General features: G+C 41.8%; 2 long non-coding RNA genes across 3 annotated transcripts in view; both read left to right on the plus strand.

Moving 5' to 3' along the window:
- LOC140694698 (uncharacterized) overlaps positions 1 to 21,225 on the plus strand; it is a 321,210-nt gene that overhangs the window by 90,529 nt on the left and 209,456 nt on the right. The window lies entirely within an intron of this gene.
- On the plus strand, positions 3,262 to 19,797 carry LOC140694703 (uncharacterized). 2 transcript variants are annotated; one of them, XR_012070288.1, is made up of 4 exons: positions 3,268 to 3,285; positions 18,368 to 18,452; positions 18,740 to 18,860; positions 19,593 to 19,797. It is a non-coding gene; the product is annotated as an uncharacterized lncRNA (long non-coding RNA). The 2 variants fall into 2 exon arrangements; XR_012070287.1 differs by lacking the exon at positions 19,593 to 19,797 and having other exon boundaries at positions 3,262 to 3,285; positions 18,740 to 18,995.

Consider the following 21,225-nt stretch of genomic DNA (forward strand, 5'->3'; position numbering starts at 1 on the left):
ACGAGGCTGGTTTTTCTGAATATCAGGATAACATGGCCTTCTCCTCAGTAACTGGCTCACCTGGATCTCGTGGACACAGGGACCGCTAAAGGGGACCGTAACTTCCTGTCTGCTTCAGCTAGTGGACATTCAGAACCGGGTCTGTGGTTTGCCTCAGCAGCCGTGCAGGCCTCCCTGCCGCGGCCTTTACTTGTAACCCATGGTGGCAGTAAATAGCTGACTCCGTGTCTGTTGCAGCTGACGTCCACCACTGACGGCCTTGTCGTAGGTTTGCGGTAGTGAGTCTCAGAAACCTCAGTCAGCCGTGAAGGAAGATGCTTTGGCAGACCTAGGACCTTGGATTCTCACCCCCACCCTGGTTCATCTCACCCGGTGGAAGGGTTTGGCTACCACCATCATGCTGACCATGAGGCCATGTTTGTCCTTTCATGCTCTGGTCCAAATGTGGACACTACATTTTTCACTGAATTTGTCTCGATTGAGACAGGCCAGAATATCTGAATGAATCCATCACATTCTGGGTGGGGAACAGAACTGAAATAAGTGTCGCAAGTAGGAGTCTAGGCTGTCCGGCTTGGCAAATGCAGGCTGGGATTTGTGATGGCCGAGCTCTGCCCTGGAAAAAGGCCTTTCCCGTGGCTCCCGAGAGCCCAGATGTCGGAGTGAGAACAGCCTTGCCTGGGATCCTCCATCCTCATCTGCTCACTGGCAAGTGTGTCTGCTAATTAGGAGCTCCCCCAGACATCGGGCCCTTCAAAGTTCAGACCACGGGAGTAATTTGAGTCCCTTCTCCTGGGCCTCCATTGTGAGAATCCAGTGCCTTCTGAGGTGACCCGTGCCAGAAGATGCCTCCCCCTCCAGGGAGCACCCTACAGAGGACTGTGACTCAGTGCACCATGCTGTGAGCTTGTGGGGTTACAGCCATGGTGCCTGCAGAACCAGACTTGAGATGGGCTTAGTGACAGAAATAATAGGACTGATTCCGGGGCAGGGATTGTGGGAGGGAACAGTGGAAATTGAATGTGACCTCAAACACATAGTTGGGTGCTGGGGCTGTTACTAAAATGGGGAGTCTGGGAGGTACCTGCCAGGAATCGAATTCCAGAGTAAATAGTGGACATGAGGCATTTTTAAGATGCCATTTGTCATCCAAGTTAGGACTTCAAAGAGGCACTCTGGTATGTGACCCTGGGGCTCACCTGAAGGAGCCGGACTATAGATACACGTTGGGAGTCGTCATTCTTAGCTGGTGTTCACAGCCTTGCATGTGAATTAGATCATCTCAAGAGGTGCAGACATTGGCTGGGGGGGCAGGGCTGTGCCTGGTTTGGAGGAAAGCCCAGACCATGCAGCTTTGGTGTGTCAGTCAGCGGCGTTTGGGATTTTTCGAATAATGCCATTTATCCTTAAGGGGCCGGGCGGTGTGCAGGGCCAGCCAGGAAGAAATCTGAAGGGAGGGTCGTAGCCACGTGTGTGTCTTGGGAAGATGCAGAGTCTGCAGGGTGCCGGAGGGTAGAATTTTTTGAAGTTTGAGTTGGAGTGGGAAGTGGGGAGAAGGTAGTCACACTCACCTGTGAGGGAGGGAGGGAGGCCTGGGGAGTCCCCAACCTACCAGACTCACTTTCCCATGAACAGAAGGCAATCATACAGAGTATCTGAGGTGAGAAAGGATGGGCGCTGGGAGGGGAGCCAACCTGGAGAATGGTGTTTGGACAGTTCTGGAATAGTATCCCTGCAAAATAGAGTTAAAAATACCCAGACTCTTAAGAACATTGATAGTGACTTGGGAGAGGGCAGTTGTTTCTCTGGCCTCCTAAGGGTAAGGCATGTATCCGGGGATACACAGATGATATGGGCAGTCTGTTCCTGGGGCTTGATCCTTACTGGGGGAACAGTGCATGTTTAAAGGGGGAGAAGGGCAGCGGAGGGAAACTAGCCAGGCCCAATGTCAGGTACTAGTCGGCCGACCTACTTGCATGTTGCATTCACACCCATGCCTCCCAGGTTGGCGGTGGCAGCCCCCTTTTGCAGATTGGGAAGCCTTCTCAGAGGGGTTAAGGAATTGGTTCCTTTAGCGGCTAGTAAATGCTGTAGCAGGATTCAAGCAGGGCCTTGTCAGATTTCAAGAGCATGTTCTCTCTACTGTTTCCAGTACTTCCCTGTTATACCTGGAATGGTGAAGTGGGTCAGTTTTGGAGACTTTCAGAAAAAGTATGATTTAAGTGCCTCAGGACTGTTTCACAAAACTCAGCGTTCTTTGATGGTTCTGAAGCACCGCAGTGCTTTTCGCCCCACAGTTGTTAAATCTTACGCCTTTGTTGATTACTTGATTACAAATGACGTGCAGGTGCAAAACCACACTTAGCAGCTTCTGAAGGGAAACTCTCCAGTTCTCCCTTGATCGGCTATCTTCCGCGGGATGTAACTGTGCTGCAGCGTAGGCCTGAGGTTTACTTATGGAGTGAGGGTTTGATATCCAAAGTTAGCATAAAACGGTCAGATGAAGAAAATCGACGTTGACAATTTATTTTTGGGTTTCATTAGTGAAGGTATACTATCAGTCAATGGCCCATATAACAAATGAAATTGAGTACACAACATTGCATTTCTTACTTTCTATTTAGAGTTCTCTTACAGAATAAGGTTGTCTGCTTTGTAACATCAGCTCCACCACCACGGCACCTATCAGTGTGTAGGTGTGATTGCATGTACACCGTGAATATAATATGGGCTTTCTCAGCCTCAGACACTCCAGTGCATAATCACGGGCTGTAGCCATCTCTTAGTCACGCAAATACTTCTAAAATTATAGGATGCCAGAAATGAAAGAAGGGAGAGAGAGAGTTTGCCTTTATCAAAATTCCTTTCAGTTCTAACTGCAAACTGTTTTTGAGCAGCTCTGGTTTCCTTTGGATATGAATATATACATTTTTTTGCATGTAATCTGGGCTTTGGACTAGAACACCAAGCTCTTGCTGTCCACAAGCCACAAAAATAGTAGCCAAATTGCACACGTGTGAAATGGTTTATACTTTTTTCTGAGAAAGTATCCTTGAATTTGGGACTTGGACTGTGATTTTTGCTTTTTGCTTCCCCCACCCCTCTTTTAATCTCTCACTCTTTCCCACGTGGCCCCCAAGATTTCGTGGTCTCAAAGGAGTGGGCAAACAACCAGTTGGTCACCATGTACTGCTGCTATAGATGGAGCCCAGCGAAGACCTAAAGGACATTATCTGAGAGGACTTCCTTGAAGAAATGGGCCCAACATTCAGTTGTGAGGACAGAGTAAGTGTCAGCCAGGAGAAAGAGTCAAGAATGTGGCTCAGGTGGCAGGTGCAGCCCGGGCAGAGGCCTGGAGGCTTTTTGTGTGGGGACCCGTGGAGAGTGCCCTGTGTGATCCAGGGTGGAGGGTGCCCCTGCTGGGGAGGACACTGGAGAGTGTATGGAGTGGAGGGCTTTGGAAGAGATTGGGTTTTACTAGAACTGACACAGTAGGCAGTGAAGAGCGTCATCAGTAAGTGACCGTCAGGAAAGGTACTTCTGGTTTTGCTTCTGATATTCTACAGACAGAAGGGTCGGGACGAGAGAGAGCAGGTATGTCTGTCCCTTTGAGACCCATCCCATCATTCATTTATTCATAACACGCGCACTTCTGAGTGTCAAGGGGAGAAAAGTTTCAGCCACATTATTAAGCAAAATGTATTTGGTTCTTGTGAGCTTACATTGTCAGAAGTTGAATTACCCTAGAATGTTCTAGGAACAGAGGAAAAAATTTGGGAGGTTGGAGGGAGGGAAGGCTTCCTTGGGAAACAGTCAAAATGAGCCTGGAGGCAAGTGGCAAGTAGGAGCAGGTCAGGGGGCCACTTTGGTCACTGGGGACCTGGGTACTGAGGTGAGGCTGGGCAAGCAGTGTCTGGGGTGGGGCTAGAATTCCACCAGGGAGCCTCTGAAGGGTTTGAAGTGGGGGTGATGTAATCAAATTTGTGATTTGGGAAGGCTGCCGTGGCTCTGTGTGTGTGTGTGTGTGTGTGTGTGTGTGTGTGTGTGTGTGTGTGTGTGTGTGTAGCGGGGAAGAGGGGAAGGATGCCGCCAACTGGGGGGTCATTAGAAGACCATTCACAGGCTGGGAGAGGGGCGTCGGGATTGCTTGAGGACGGCAGGGGCAGTGTGGAAGCCGAATTTCCTTATGGGGAGGGCTTGATAGCGGGGTCGCTCTAGCGGCACCTTGTGGCTGGAAGAAAACAGATGGAGGCCGCCAGCTGGACTTTCCTTTTCTCTCCTTCCCTGCCTTGTGTGATGATCCTAGCTCAGCTAACTTTGGAACAGAAGAGCTAAGTTCCAGGGTAGCCCAGGAGTTAGTTGAGCTCGTTCAAGTGAGATCTGATAGGATATAAGCTTGTGTTGAGATCTGCATGTTCACTTAGCAAGAAACATCCCGTCATTTCGATTTCCATAGGGGTTTTTATTCTTCATTAAGATTGCTTTATTGGTGAGAGGAAATTTAATACAGCTGTTGTCTTTCTCAAAATAAATCATATCTTTTAAGACCTTTAATATTCAAAAGAATAGGAATGTATAAAAATGTTAAAGTAAGTCTTTGGTGTAGTTTCTTTGCTTTCTGAGTTAAAGTGGATTTAGGGTCTTTGATTACTTAATAGCACATCCTTGTCAGTATTTAAAGAGCTGTTAGTGAGCGCCCCAGGCCCCACCTCTCAAAACATCATTAAAGTTTGCTCTGAAATAGTGAGGTCATAAAGGTCTTTTTTGCAGAAATCAAAAAGTTGGTTTATAATAAACAGCATAGCTACTTTTATAAAATAATAACAGGTTCAAAATTAAGAAAGTGGAGGATAATTAATTTTTTTAAACCTGAAACAGAAAGTTTCTTGTGCTAATGTTGCAACTGGAAATTTTGAAAAGAAAAATCCTACTGTAATATCATCTATGTGGAATACATATATGACTTTCACGTTTGAAAGGTAACTGTGCAGTGGTTTTTGAAGTCAGGAGCATTCCAGCTCAGTTACTGGCAGTGGTCGTTGCTGGTTTTCAATGGAAGAGCCTAAATTTGCCTTCTTAGCTTTTTTTTTTTGTAGTGAGAGGGTTAAGTAGTGCTTTGCCAGCATGATTTTGGGGGAATTTGATGGCAGATGTGTACCAGCAGTGAGATATTTCCATGCATTTTATTTTTTGAACATCACCAGGGCACATGTGGGTTTGTGCCTGCAGGCTGGGATGCTGCAGGGCTCCCTGATCCATCACCATTATGTCTTGGTGCTGCTACAGTCAGTGAATGATTTTCTGTGGCTTGGATGTAAGGTGGTCTGATGTAGATGATCAGATGTGCAGTTAAAGTGCTATTACTTGAAATAAGAGTAACCTAGAAACATGGCTCTAACAATACAGGATGAGGGAGGAGAAGTGGCTGAGCTGCTTGCAGTGGGGAGTCTTCTCAGGTGACTCCCACACCGTGATTCCTGCCAATATCCGCCCCAGCCCTGCACGGCAGTCTTAATATGGAAGAAAAGATTGTCAGTGAGCAATCTAAGTAAAATCTTGACTCTTTTCTTTCCTGTTGATGAATATGTAAGTTGTTATCATGGCTTAAGTACATTTCCTCATTTGTGAAATTTGAGTAATATTGTTTACCTTGTCTGACTGTGAGAGTTAGATGCCTTGTATACAAAGAACCGAAGAGGTGCTTAATAAAAATGTACTGTCACAATGACAGATATTTTAGAATGATCAACTCTGAATACTAAAGAGTGTTGCTTATTTCTGATGCATATTCAATATGTATATATATGATATATTTGAATATGGTATAAAGTAACAAGGATTTATTACTTTTTAGGGCAGTATGATATTTTAATGAAATCTGTATAATTCTAGTGAGACAGGGACTAGGTAAATTGCCTTAAGCAGACGACCTTGAAGATTAATTACACAGAATATGTATTGTTACAACTCAGAATTCATGTTGCCGTGTAACCATCCACTCAGAAATTTAAATTCATGGGATTCTGACCAGATCCATTAAGATAAGTAAAATCCACATTGATCATTTTCAGGGAATAAGCTGCTCTCTTTGTGATTAAAGAAAATTTTGATTTTTTCTGCACTCTTAACAGGTTTAAAACATCAAAACATTGATTTGACATGTCACTTTTTTAATAGAGAGAATAAAGCTCATGTTGTTTTATTATGTAAATAAATGTTTTTGTATTTCAACAAGGTTGTACGATTTCCTGGCTCTTTGAGAAGTATTTTGCAATATACTTAGATAACCTACTGTTGGAAAAATACAAACGTGACTTTTATGAATATAGTACCTAGTACAGTGCTTTTGCTACAGTGCAAGACATGAGGCCTAGGAGAGCTTTGCTGCCGATTGCCAGGGGGACAGATCCCATGTCTCAGTTTCCACTCCTGTAAAATGAAGTGGCTGGACCGGATTCTTTCCTCTTCTAAGATGAGTTGCCATGAGCCTATGTCTTCTGTTTATATTCAGGAGTACTATCAATATCAGATTAAATACTGAATACCCCTCCCTTCCCCCGAAGTAAAGTGCAGTATGTGCTACATAAGCATTTAGTTATCTGATTTCCGTTTCTGATCCTACAGGCAATTTTTGTGCTGCATGTTTCCCGGCAACCTGGAAGGTCTTTTTACCCATAGGTGGCGCTGTTGCACCTTCTTACAGTCTTAACTTTCCTGTTTGTAAAGGAAGGCTTAAACAACGTTATTTTAATTTCTTTGCTTAATGCTTCAGAATAGCCCAATGTCCATTATGTCTGTCTACCTGGAAAAATTATTCTGCTTATATTTTAGTTTTATTCTATCATCTCGTTGTGAACATTTCAGACTTGCTGTGCAAACAGTGACAAAATCGGACTTTTCTTCCAGTGTTAGAAACCAGTGAGCCGGGATTTTATAAAACAGCTAGAAGCGGCTTCTGGAGCACCTTAAAGCTGAAAAGCGTATTGAGTTCCCTGAGTACTGACTCCGCCCCTGTGTGTTAATTGGTGGTAGGAGATTTGGTACATATACGAAGGGGTGTAGTTTTTGACTTGGGTTTGCGTGCACGCGCTGCCACTGAGCCACTTGAACCTGAGTCAGTTCGTTTTGAGTTTTTCCCTCATCTGTGACATGGGGACATTCGTATCTGCTTCGTAGAATTATGAGAATTAGAAATTATGTAAAATGTTTACCACAGTGGGTATGTCAAGAGGGCTCAAAAACTTTAGCTGCTGTTTTGTGTGAAGCCATCATTTGAGAGTCTTTGGCAATTACTAAGAAACAGGAAAATAAGAAAAGATGGTTTTATGATGAGAGATACTTGAGGAGGTTCCATAGTTCCTAAACCCATAATTAAGCATCAGCAGAGTAAGAACTGTTACACAGTCGCCCTGAACCAACATTAAGCCACAGAATTATTTGTTACTTCATATATGTTGGGGCTTAAGGGGATGCAATACTTATACACATGTTGTTTCCAGCAGCCAACTGAGAGATGACACAAAAGGGTAGACAGGCGATAAATGTCTTCTTTGTTACTGATGAAGCCACGTTCTCCATGAACTTCAGGGCTGTGGAAAAATGCGTGTCATGATATTGTGTCCCAGAAGTGGAGACTCACACTGTCCCATGTAGCTTTGGGCCACAGCGAGCCTTCCCTTGAGGGGACCTGCCCCTTCATGCACAGGGCTGACCTGCCATGGAGGTGAGCATCCCATGTGCTTCCCAATGGTGATCAACACTGGAGTGAAAGGAAGGGTTTCAAACGCCCTGCTTGTCTCCCCGGACTCACACCTCACTCTGTTAGTGTGAGGAGGGCTAATTGTGGGCCAGTGGCCAGGGTTGTGAAGGGAGAAGCACTCTCCATGGCCCAGAGGAGTGATTAGGAGGCATCCCCTTCCTCGGTTTAACCAGGTGGTGGGATGGAAGAGAAGTGTGCTACCCAAGAGTTTATAAAAGGGGAAATAAGGATTTTTTTTAAGGACTTAGACTAGCCAGTAAACACATAAGATGATTAGAAAAGAGACTTGTAAATCACTTTCATATTAAGTTGACATTTGTTGAACACCCAAAATGTGCTACATTCTTTTCTGAGAATTTTACAGAAATGAATCCTTCAATCTTCTCAACAAGCGAGTAAGGAAGGTTTGATTGTTATCCCAGTTTTACAGTGTGGAAATTGAGGCACACAGAGGGTAAGTAAGTTGGCAAAATCACAGAAATAGTAAGTGGCAGAGCTGGTATTTAAACCCTGGTTGTCTTGTTTTGAGACTCCCAGAGATGGGCTTTGGGTGTTTATTGTTATCGGCATCCCTGAATCTTTATACCACTGTGCATCAGTTAGCCCAGAAAGGACAGGGAAAGGAGAGTTACACAGGTGCTCATAGTCGTGTCTCGGCTACTGTCCACGGAGAGTGCACCGTGATTGGCATTCTTTGTCTTCTGGGCAGTAGATCTGTTCGTATAACAGAAATTTTGTCCATTGAGTTAATCTAGAAACCCTTCCTGCTCTGTTTCTATCCATGCTTGCCATGTGACTGCCTGCCCGTGATTGGGCCATGGAGGAGAAAATGTACTCATGGTTGAACTCTAATATTTCAGTCTGGTTCATAGATTCACGTCTTCTGTTACATTAATAAGTTAAGTTTCTGGTTTTCTTGCATCAGTGTGTCATAAGTTTGGTTAATGTGAAACCACTCCATCGGAGCCCAGGGGTGCTGACGGTATAATTTCTGAGCACGTTGTGGCACATTTAGCCGTGCAGACCTGGCTGGAGGATTTCTGCCTTCCTCACTGATTTCCCCCAACAGCAGGGCCCGCTCCCACACCCGGATGTGAGGTTGGGAGCTCTCTGAGTAGGCCAGTCAGAGGCCGAGTCCACCAATCAGAAATTGATGAAGTACCTGGAAGTGGGTTTAATAGAAGAAAAGGGCTTCCAGGTAGTCAGATGGGCTGTCCGAATCCATTTGGTGAAAAACTGTCCAGTGTCTGTGGTTGAGCTGCTACTTTGCTGTTGAAAAGTCTGGATTAGATGAAGGGATTTTAAAAAGCAGAAAGGAGTGATTTAAGGTGGTACGTCCACACCGGTGAGAAGTGATGGTTGACCGCCCGTGTGAGGGATAGACAGAGTCTTACAAACTTCATAAAACAGCTTTAAAAGCTTTGCCATCTGAGTGCACTTCGTATGGGGTCCAGTTCATCACTGGTCGTGCTGTGAGGGCAAGTAACAGATGATGGCAGAAAGGACACGGAGGCATCAAAAAGGTCTCAGTCATTTTCCCTGTTTAAAGGATGTGGCACAGTGTAATATATTTGAGCTGGTTTCTCACCGAACAATTTTTAGTGTTTTCTGGGAGCCGTCAGTGCCCCAAACTTCCGTGCAGCTGGGTGTCCCCTCAGTGCAGCTCTGTCAGCGCTTGCCCTGGGCTGACGCGGCGTCACGGGGAGCAGGACGGTCAGCGTCCCCGGCTCCTCCGAGCTCCATCTCCTCATCCGCGGAGCCGGGTTCCTCATCCGTGTCTACTTAGTAGGGTTGCTGAGAATCACACGTGATGGTTGTCAGGTGTGATTTGTGATTGTGTCTGTGATTGGCATATAGTCAATATTTGATAGAAACACTTGTTTTTTATTGTAATTGTGGGTCCTAGATTGCAGTGATTTTAGTCTGCATTTTTTATACCTTTACTTTTATTTTTAAATATGCACTTATTTTTATTTATTTTTTTGGAGGTACTGGGGACTGAAGCCAGGACATTGTGTATGCTAAGCAGGTGGTCTACAACTGAGTAACACCCACCCTCCTTGTCTGCACTTAAAAATAAATATTGCAATAAACAAAATAGCTCTTAAACACCATCATGGGACCTAGTCTCTGTATAGGCAATTGAACACGTATGCTATTTCAATAAGAATAAATTTTGTTGGGACATACAATTCTGAATCTGTTAATGTGCTTAAGAACGATCATAGCTAGTGATAAACACGAGACTTGGATCCAGTAATTCTTATGGTCTGTTTTGCCATCATGGGAAATTATATTCTACAGAGAAGGCTAATTGGGTCTCTTTGATATTTGGATGGTTTAGCAGATGATCTAGGCTTTCAAAAGCTGACAGTTTTGTGTTTTAAACTAACTACAAAGTTATCTTGTAAAATTTTAGGTCCTAAGCTTGTGAAGTGCCCAGTAATCCAGGGGGAATATGTCTGTGTCTGTGTGAACGTTTGTGTGTGTGATTTCAGGAAGGTAGAAAGAAGTTCCATATAGACTTCTGATATATTTCTCCTCTACTTTAAGATGTAGGCATATATTTACACAAATAAATTGATATTCTTTTGTCATTTGGCATATTGGTGGGAATAAGTCATTCTAATACTTGTTTCAGAAGGGTTGGGGAGCGTGAGCTTAGAAAATGGGAGGAGAAAGGCAGGGAGGCACTTCACACTTAATGCAGGATATGAGAAACAGTAGCTTTTCTTTTCTCTTTTCTTCTAAAGCAAACTGACACTGAATTGTAACATACTCTTACATAGAATTGCTTTTCTGATTAGAGACAAGTGCCTCAGATTTTTCAAGGCAACATGAATGATGAAATGTATTTTAGCATTTAACTTTAAATGTAGTTTTTTTTTTTTTCAAGTAAAAGGCTATAGCCTGTTCTTTCTTCAAGCAGTGCATGATGTTCTCATTTATCCAGGTACATGATCTATGTGCTTAGTTTCTTTGGGTTTTTTTTTTTTTTGTTTTTTTAAGTGCTTGTTTCATTGTGGTGGGAATGAATGTTTAAAATTTCTGGATTTTGATCTTTAGAACATGGTGATTTATCAGAACTGTTAAAAACCTGATTGTTCTTTGGTCCTTGTTTGGTGGGGCACCCTATTGATTACTGTTGTCTGTTAAAGAGAGAAATTCTTCCTCTAGCCTGCAGATCATTAAGTGAATGGTTTGCAGTGTGCCCTTAAATTTCATTGAATGCATTGAACATGATTGTCCAGTGAATTTTGAATTGACTCATAGTAATGGCTTTGCTTTGTTTCTGTGGCTTTTGCTCCTCTCCACAAGAGTCTGAATTCTCTGTTGCATTTTGTATATGTGTTCTTCACAGGGGAGGAAATTTTGCATTTTTTAGAGAGGTGGGTTTTCCTAACCCCTCTGAATGCCTTCTGTCATTGATACAACAAAAATCTTTTGTTGCAGTGCTTAATTATTTCATAAACTAGTTTTTGGCTTAATCAGAAACAATGACAGAGTGATAATAAAAAATAGGAAAACCTTCATTCCTTTGAAAAATAGAAATGAGGTGGTCAGGCTCATGCATGCTTTGTGCCTGACACCCATACTCTTATGTCATTGTGTGTCATTATTCGGAGATGCAGTTGCTTCAGGTTTATAGATTTTTGTTTTAACATTTGTGTTGAAGTCTTTCTCCAGGCTGATGTATCCTGTTGGGTTTCTTGAAAGTGTAGAAGGGAAACAAATGCTTTCTTTCTGTTTTCCGGAGGCCTGAATTGCTGATGATAAAGAGTTGAGGGTTGGCTGAGGAACAAAGTGATACTCCCTCTACTCCCAGCTGAAATTGATGAACAATGATATCAATGAAGTGTATCGGTATTTGACCAATAGAAGTTAACGAGACCAAACAGGCTAGTTTTGCCTAAAGGAAAGTACTGAATTCACCTGCAGAATTAGGTGCATTACCAAGAAGAAGCAGCTTAGACGAATCAGAAAAATCAGTCCTATGATGAGATATAAAGTGAATATAATACCTTTTTCTTATGAAACTTTTCTACTTTAAGTTGTGTAGAGCTAAAATTAAGTTTCAAGCACCAGGAGTTAAGAGTTTAGGTGGTTCTGTGGGATCGTTATTCAGGGATGTGACTAGACCCTGCTAGAGTGGCTGAAGTTGGCAGGAAAAGGCCCAGAGCCAGGATTTGTCACCCTAGGGTGTCCTCCATAATGGTTCCATGTGGGAGCCCATGATTATGTTAACAAATTTTAACAGACCCCAGCCGCCTGTCAAATTTAAGAAGAAAAATATATGCTTAGTATCTGCTTTGCAGGCAAGTGCCTGTGCATTCTCACTCCTGTCTCCTTTCCTTAAAAAGCAGAGACAATGCTTTGCTTTCGTAATTGAGGTTTTAGATAGCACTCTGCTCATTGAAAAGCAATGACCCTGGCCCTCAGCTATAAACGCTGGGTTAGTGTGCAGTTAGATAGTCTATTATCCCCAAAACAAGGACCCAGCTGGTCTGGTGGTCTGCTTTGTAATTCACATATCTAAAAACTGTACCTTATTCCCCTCACCCCATGACTTCCCTAAAGATACACTAAGCCTTTTTACGCATTGTGGATTCAACAATCTCTGTCTCATCCCTTCTTTCCCCACGTTCCTGCTTACTATCACAGAGCTGTTAATGAATTTTTCCTTTGATTATACACAATAAATATGGGAGCAATTGAGAGGCTCGTAGAGTTGGCTCCCTAATACCTCTCGCTTTCTCGACTTTTCTCACAGAGTCTTGAGTAATCATTCCCTTTAGGTAAGACTCCTGCCCGCCGGAACCCACAGTTCCATGTGAGAAGGATGCAGACTTTATCTCTCCTACTCGAGGGAGTGAGAGTAGAGGATTAAGATCTGCTCCTCCGTGGTCCTTTCCTGCCCCAGGGCCACTCCAGTTCACCTGCAGCCTTCTGGCCTCTGCTCTCAGGGCCTCTGTCCCAGGACTGACCGCAATCTTTTCTTCACTTGTCAACATTTCCTGGGCTTTTTAGAAGTTGATCTCTTCTCTACAATACAACACTGGCAGATGTGATGGTGGTCAGCGTGCTGGTGGCCAGTCACTTGGGGACTCCCAGGAGCCATGCTGATTCTCCTGAGTCTCGCATTCGGGGTTACAGAACTGTCGAGCACCGGAGGAAGTCCATTCACGTGAGGCCAGCACAGCATTGCATCACTGTCATTTTTTTTTTTAATTTTCAGTGGAGTAATTATTTGTAGAAAACTTTTCCAGATATCTGGCCGCCTGTTTTCCTCACCACCATCTCATTGTTGGCTCTGGTGCTTGTTTTTAAAACCAGGTTTCTTCTCTGTCATTTGTAGCAGCTGGAATTGCCGAATCCTTGATCTGCATTTGAAGCAGAATGCTTCTTCGTGATGTCAAGCTGATTTTCCTATTTCTGAATATTTCGTGTACACTCAGCAACTGTTTCAAATGAAATGCTCTTGTCCAATTTCAGTTAACCCCCATTTGCTGATCTCCTGCTTTCATGCTGAGGGCAGTTTCTTCTTCCTCTAATAAAAGTTAGCAATTTACATTTACTATTTGAAGGTACTGGCCCGAGGTGCTTTTGTCCTTAACAGTTTTAATACAATTCACCAGTGGTTTTTACTCTATGCCCAGAATTGTGCATCCCAGTCAATCTTAGAACATTTTCATCTCCCAACAGGAAGCCCAAGCATGCACAAGCAGTCATTCCCAACTTCCCCATCTTCCCCCAGCCCCAGGCAGCCACTCTTCTCTCTCTGTGGATTTACCTGTGCTGGACATTTCATGTAAAATGAGTCATTTCATGTAAATGGAACCGTCTATTATGACTGACTTCTTTCACACTGGGTAACGTTTTCAATGTTTGTCCACGTTGTGGCCTGGGTCAGTACTCTATGCTTTGCTATTGCTGAATTATATTCTACTGAATACATGGGCCCCACTGTTTACCCATTCATCAGGTGATAGTCATTTGTGTTGTTTCTGCTTTTTGGCTGTGATGAGTAATGGCGCCGTGAATATTTCTTTAGAAGTTTTTATGTGGACATTTGTTTTCACTTCTCTTACGTGTGTGACCAGAGAGCAGAAATGCTGGGTCTTTCATAAAACAAATGTTCAAATCTCTGAGGACGTGCCAGGCCGTTTTCCAAAGTGGCCACAATGTGTTACGTCCCCACCAGAAAGGGCTGCGTGCTCCGCTTCCTCTGTGTTCTCATTAGTGCTTTTTACAGTTTTTTTGATTATAACCCATTGTAGTGAGTGTGAAGCGGTTTCTCCTAGTGGTTTTGACTTGATTTCCATTACAGCTAATGATATTGAACATCGTTTCATTGTGCTTATTGGCCATTTGTATATTTTCCTAGAAAAATACCTTTTCGGATCCTTTATCCTTCTTTTAATTGAGTTGCCTTTTTATTGTTGAGTTGTAGGTTTGTTTTTCTTTTAATTTGGAGATACAAATTCTTAATCAGATAAATGATTTGAAAAAATTTTCTCCTCTCTGTTGTTTCTTCACTTTCTGGATGGTGCCCTTTGAAGCAAAGTTCTAAATTTTGATGAACTCCAAATTATCTCTGTTTTCTTTGTTCCTTGTGTTTTTGGGGTATTACTTAAAATCTGAGGTATTTTATTTAAACTTGTATATATAAAATAACTTAATTCGTAGGACCGTTCTAGGAGACGGGTGCTGTTGTTGTCCCCAGTCTATGGATAGGAGACTGAGATGCGGAGAATTTCACTGACATATCAGTGTCACAGCTACCAAGTGCTGTGGGAGTTCAGACCCTCATGTTTGTCCCCAGCATCTGTGCTCTTCACCACCATGCTCCACTACTGTCTGGAATCGTTAATGAAAATGTCTTTCTTTTTTGATTCCTTGTTAGTTTCTTTTCTCATTGGGAACCTCATCTCCTCATTTTCCTTTCAGATATCAGTGTAGATTTATTTTAGGTCTCATGTAGGCAGAAGCATTGCTGTCAGTTAACTTCTTTATTATTCACTCTCCAGTGATGATTGTTGCTATTTGACCTAATCAAGTCATGCTTAAGTCTTTCCTGCTCATGAAACTAAAAACAGTCATGACTTACAGAATGCTCAAAGAAGAAAGTACTTGATTGATTTTATTTTGCTACCCAATCAAACCAATCAAATATAAACCCCTGTGTTGGCACATAATATAAGCTCTCCAGAATAGGGTCACTGTCTTCCTTGTGTTTCATTTGTTTGGTCACAGTGTCTGGATCGTGCCTTGCTGTCTAGCAGTTTTGTGAGGATACAGTGCTCATGAATCATTGTAGGACAGAATTTTGACAACAGACTCTGTTGTTCATTTCACAAGGGAAAAGATAATATAGAAATACTGCTCAGATCTATTTTAAAATTAAGCTTGGAATTTTGAGAAGAATTCAAATACCATACAAAGATCTTTTTCACTGATTTTAGATATATCTTAGATATATGGTTACATAGCAGAGTAACTTATCAAGTAGATTTGACAAAATGAGTGTTATTTTGATTATTTGTTTTAGTTGAAATATTCTACCTGGGATAAATTAATCAGTGCCCATTATTGAACAAATATGATTGTATTCCTATGCAACATGGGAGCAGACTTCATATGTTTATATGTAATATACATGACTGTGTGTTTTAATCTGTCTGTCAGTGTTTATATAGTTTTTCGGCAATTTTGTAACTTTAGAATTCTTCTAAGAAAATCACCCCCGTATCTTGTGCCGTTTGTACTGTGTATCCTGTCTTATGCGAGGGATTCCACTGTCCCCTCAGTGAGGAATCTCCTCTCCTTTTGAGTTAGTAGCAGATTTAAAGGAACTGTGATTTCTAGGCCTTTGCTTTCCACGTGTTTGCAGTTGGCTGTCAATCAGGATTTTCCCTTTGAGTTTTCATTGTTCAATTAGAATTTTTGAAAATAACTGTTAATGTATTTCACCGGTCTCCCTAGAAACTTGATGTGTTTGTGCTTTTCAGTTTTCAATTTATGAAAATTGTAAATGCACACTTGTTTTTAAGTTGTCCTTTTTCACTAGATATTTGTTTACCTCTTTATAGTTAAAATAATTTTCTTCCCAATGAATGAATCGGTGTGCATGTTTTAAAAGATACCTTACTTTTAATTTTTCTTATTCTAACAGGTATATTCATTGTACAGAATTTAGAAAATAAGGATAAACACAGTAATAACTTAAAAATGGCCCCTAATCTCACCTGGAGATACAGTTGTAAGGTTTGAAATTGAGAATTACAAGTCCTCTCACTTTGTTCTTCTTTTTCAAGTACGTTCTGATTACTGAGACCCTCGAATTCCCATATGAATTGTAGCAGCAGCTAGTCAGTTACTGCAGAGGAGCCCGCTGGGATTGTGATCGAGAACACGTTGGGTATAAGGATCGCTCTGGGGAGCACTGCCATCCCAAGAGCGCTGTCATCTGATCCAGGAATCTGCGTGGTGTGTCTGTCCAGCTATTTAGGTCTTATTTATTTTTTTTCAAGATTGCGTAGCGTTTACATAGTATTATTTTACTTTATTTTTTTGCATTTACACTAAGGACAAGTGTGCAAGGTACCGGGATTCGAATTGTATTATAGCCCCGCCACTTGCTGACACCATTTATGCTGCGGTCTTTCTTTGCCCGCTGTAAAATCTTGCACAAAATAGGACCTAAATAACTCTGTCTTGAATGAATGATTTTATGATTGTTGGATGATGCTTGAGAGTCCTTGTGATGATTTCTTTTTCCCAGACTTTCCCCTCTTCTTAACTATGCACTTTATCTTCCTTTCCTCCAGCCTGGGTTTCAGCCTGCCTGTGGCATTGATTTTCCTTGTCTGTGGACTCTACCTTTCACTATTTCACGATAATGTTACATGTGGGCTGTGGAAACTTGCTAAATATCAAGAAAGAGAAAATCCATTGCATGCTAGTATTTTTAGATTGTGTTATTCTTTTATCGATTGAAATTAAATTAGGCTGAACCCTGAGCCATCCCCTGAGCTCTTTTCGCCTTCCTACAGGTGATACTGCTTTCGTTGCTGCATGTGCCCTTCCCCCAGACTTGGTTTTGGAGTTGAGTAAGTCACCATCAGTGGAGCTCTCTCTTTAAAAGATGAAGAGAACATTTGCTCCTTCTCCCTGTTTGGGGACTTGGATGAGATGAGGTAACAGATAAAGAATGGAGCCCCACCTCATTCTGACCACCACTCTTTCAGTTCCTTTCTCCAGGGGAAAAGAGTACAATTCAACAGTATAAAGATTTTGTGCTAATGAGATAGACAAGACAACCAATCATTTATTAAATACACTTTCATGCCAGAAACAAATGTATTATACACATAAAAAGCACATAAAGCTCGGTAGTACTGTGGTTAAAAACGTGGGTCCGAGTTCAAGCCCTGCTCTGGAGTGACCAGTCATGTGAGATGGAGAACTGGTAGGTCGGCTTAGCCTCTCCAGGACTGGTTTTCTGTCCTGCAGAGACTGGGCTCCCTAGGCGTCCCCCACCCGTAGAGGTGCTGTGGGGTGTAAATGAAGCGCTTGGGCAGCCCGAGCACAGCTGCTCGTTCCTCCTATTTGCAGGATCGCATAGCTTTTGCGGTGACGGCTTTATGACCGCCCTGTGTAGACTCTCAGTGCTCCAAAGGGATGCCTTGTGGTTTGGAGATGGGGTTCTCACTTTTGTAAATACCCAAGGATTGTGTTATTGGGCCCTGATGATTTGAATCTATTCTTTAGAAAGTACATATTGTAGATATATTTTTCAATATGTGTGCTTTTTTCTTTTACTATTTAAAGTTCTACCCTCTCATCTCTTGGTGTGAGTTTTCATGGAATCCAGGAAACAGTCCTAAGCTACCTGCCTCTTCACATTTCTCAGTGGTGGTTTTCTTCCCTGACTAGAAGAGGGTTTTGCATAGGAAATTTTCTTTGTTCCCCTTTTCTTGGAGTCTCTCTGTTTGTCTTCCAATCTCTCAGTTGTCCATCTGTCCATTTATCTACCCACTCATTCTTCTGACTTGTTCCAAATAGCATTTCAGGCAGCTTACAGAAGAACAGATACCAAATAAACAGGTGAGAAAATGGGGTCAAGTTCAGACAGTGAGGTTAGGAGGTGAGCCTGTGTGAGGGTTGCAGGAGTGAGAAACACTCCTCTGCCTTGTGACTGATAAGATCGACAGCAGCAGTGTGCCTGAGGCTCCCAGCATACACAGTGAAGCAGGATTTGTGGGAGATGCTCACTGGCTGTGAAATAAATAAGTGGCTTAGGAGAAGCCCAGCCTTTCCAGCTACTAATGTTTAGGAGAATATTTTGGGTGTCTTCCAAAATCAGAGTATTGCATCTTTCCTTTTTCAGAGTTCTATGTATAGTTGGTTACATTCTATTCCTGGAAATTTCTCCAAAACTGCTTCCCACGTGAGTCCCATGGCTCGGGAATAGGGTGATTCTGCTCATTGACGGGTGTTGGCCAGAAACAGAAAATGATAGCGTCAAAGGAACCTGGGATTTGTCTGTCATGTTTTATCAGTGCTGTAGATTTCAGAAAATGCTTTCACCTTTTCTCTCCATCTGAGGCGGCAGCGTGATCTCTTTCCAGCATCAGGAGCTCAGGGCCACGGGATGATGGGGGCTGACTGCACTGCCGTCAAGACAAATAAGGTAGTCACCACAGGCGTGGTAGTTTTACATAGTGCATTTCATGTTCTTTAATAGGTTTCAACAGGTAGTTAATTAACTCAGTTAATTAACATTTAATAAATATGATGCTTTGTTGAAAAGACAGTTATAGGCAGAATATAAGTTGTGAACACTTTAAAAACGGTTTCATTACTGAAATTTCAGTAGGGAAGATTCAGTTTATCTTATTTACGCTTCTCTTTAAAAGTAACAAAGAAACAAGACAGAAAAAGCAGAGGATGATTTCTGTTCTTCCTCTCGGCTTGCAGGTGCCCTCACCCCCAGTGGCATCCATCCAGACACCAGCACTGACACTGGCCGTGCTGAGAACTGCCTCAGCCCTGAAGACACAACTGACAAATAGAAGGGGGCCAAGCCCTGTTACAGCAGGTGCTCTCACTTTATGGGTCCTTATGTAACTGTGTGGTGTTATTCAGGATCGCCCGTTCTACAATGTGTGACGTTGCTACGGTGTCTCCTAGTTATTTGTTTCTGTAAATACTCATGTATTTTTTTCTATGTGTGGTACTAGATGTCTAAAAATGCTTTTTTCAGATGAAAAATAATGTGTATTTAATATAAAAGTCTGAAAAAAGGGGCAAAAGTGTCTATCCTAGTTCCACTACTCAGAGATTATAATTAACACTTTAATATCTTTTTTGTGTTCTTTTCATCAGTGTGTATTACCTCTGTCATAAAAACGAGCAAGCACTCTGTGCCTGTTAACTGTGTGGAGACCTCCATTTTCCATTCGGCTTATTACACGTTTTTCTACAATATTCTGTCTCCCATGGCATGATTTTTAATGACCAGTATAGCATTCTGTCTTGTGGAGGCATCGTCCATTTTACTTCGGACTAAATAAACTTTTAAATTCCATGTATATGTAACTGAAATACTGAAAAGAGAACTGTAGTTGTACCGAAAGGCCCCTACATCCCTTCCCCTTTTTTCCTGAGAGTAAAAACTGCTGACAATGTGGTGAATATATTTAATGACCTTTATGCCAATGTCATATATATATACACATACATACATACACGTATATGAGAAATCTATGTATATGTGTGTGTATATATATGCTTTATTGAAAAATAAGACCATACTATATGTTTTCTGCAGCTCGCTTTATTCACTCAGGGGTATTTCATAGACGTCCTCCCCCTCCAGACTCACCCGGTCCTTTCAGATAGAGTGGAGGGGTCTCCTGATGTGCAGGTTTGGTCTCTTGTGCAAGGACACCTTTCATGGGAGAGTACTGTGGACAAGGCCTTGGACCACGCCGAAACACCAGAACTTTAGTGCCGAAAGCTCGCCGTGATTTACCACATCATTGTCTTGATGGTGGACACTTAAGTTTTCTCCATCTTCCACTGTCAGAAAGGGTGTTTGACTGGCATCCTTCTTGTACAAATATTCCTGTGACCTTGTATAAGTATTCCTTTAGTTAAGGTTTCTGGAAATTTAGTCCCTGGATGTGACAATTACATGCATCACAGGCCCTTTCAATTGACTAGGAATTCCTTCTCCAGTGGGGAATGAAATGATGTAGAATAACTTATGGAACCAATTCTCTATCGCTGGATATGATTTCACTTCAGCTTTTCTTCCCACCATTGTAAACAGTGCTGTGTAAATGCTCTGATGAGTACATCTTTTTGAACTGATTTTTTTCTAAATGAAACGATTCCTAAAAGTGGAGTTCAGTCTGTGTGTACAAAAGTTTTTCAGAGTTTACATATCCATTGACATGTCGTCCTCCAAAAAGATCGCTCACAGTTTGTTCTCTCAAAGATGGACACTAGCTAGAATATCTTTTAAAAATATTTGCCAATATGATGAGCAGAAGTGCTTTTTCATTGTTTTAGTTTGCACTTGATGGCCAGTGATGTATTAAGCATTTTTCACTCATTAGCCTTCTGACTTTTAAAAAGTGAATGATCCCTTTTGTCCTTTGCACACATTTAAGTGAGGGAGCTTCTTGTTACTTTGTGACAGCTCTTTGTTTGTTATGAACATTAACCCCATGTCTTCATCAACATGTATCACAGAGCTTTTTCTTGTAATTTCTAGCCTTTCATTTTGTTCAGTAGGTTCATTTTTATTGTGGCCCAAACTAATCTTAAGGTAGTAATTGTCTTCTTTTTGGGTTTTATCCTTGATATTATTCTTAGAAATACTTTCTTATAATGTTATAAAGCTCTTGTGTAGATTTTTTTAATCTCTAAGTTGGAGATGATAATGGTACTTGTTATACTGAGGAGAAGTTGAATTAATATGAGCAAAGGATTGTATTTGCTGTTATTAGTACTTTCTAATATTTACATCACTATGTGGAATTTTTCTTGTTGTCATAATGACTGGAATAGAATTTGTTTTTTCCAGGGGATTCTCTGATTGTCCCAAGACAATTATTGAATTCATACTTTGCTCTTTGATTTGAAATCCCACCTGTAAAAAATACTTATGTACACTAGAGTCTCTTTTTGAGAACGCGGTTAATTTCTGTCAATCTTACGTTCTTACTCCAGCACTATATCTTACATATTGTAAAAACTTATTTAATATCTGACAGCACAATTTTTTTGATTTTTTTTCCATCCCTAATTTTCTTGGCTAGTATTATGACTTTATTATTCCTGAAGAATTCTAAACTACTTTTTTCTAGTTAAAAAAAACAACAGATAAGCGTTGTCATGGGATTATTTAGTAAGTTTTGAATTATCTTTAGGAGAACATACATCTTTACAAAACT

Source organism: Vicugna pacos, unplaced genomic scaffold (genome assembly GCF_048564905.1).
Source record: "Vicugna pacos unplaced genomic scaffold, VicPac4 scaffold_102, whole genome shotgun sequence".
In the NCBI taxonomy this organism is placed as follows: Eukaryota; Metazoa; Chordata; class Mammalia; order Artiodactyla; family Camelidae; genus Vicugna; species Vicugna pacos.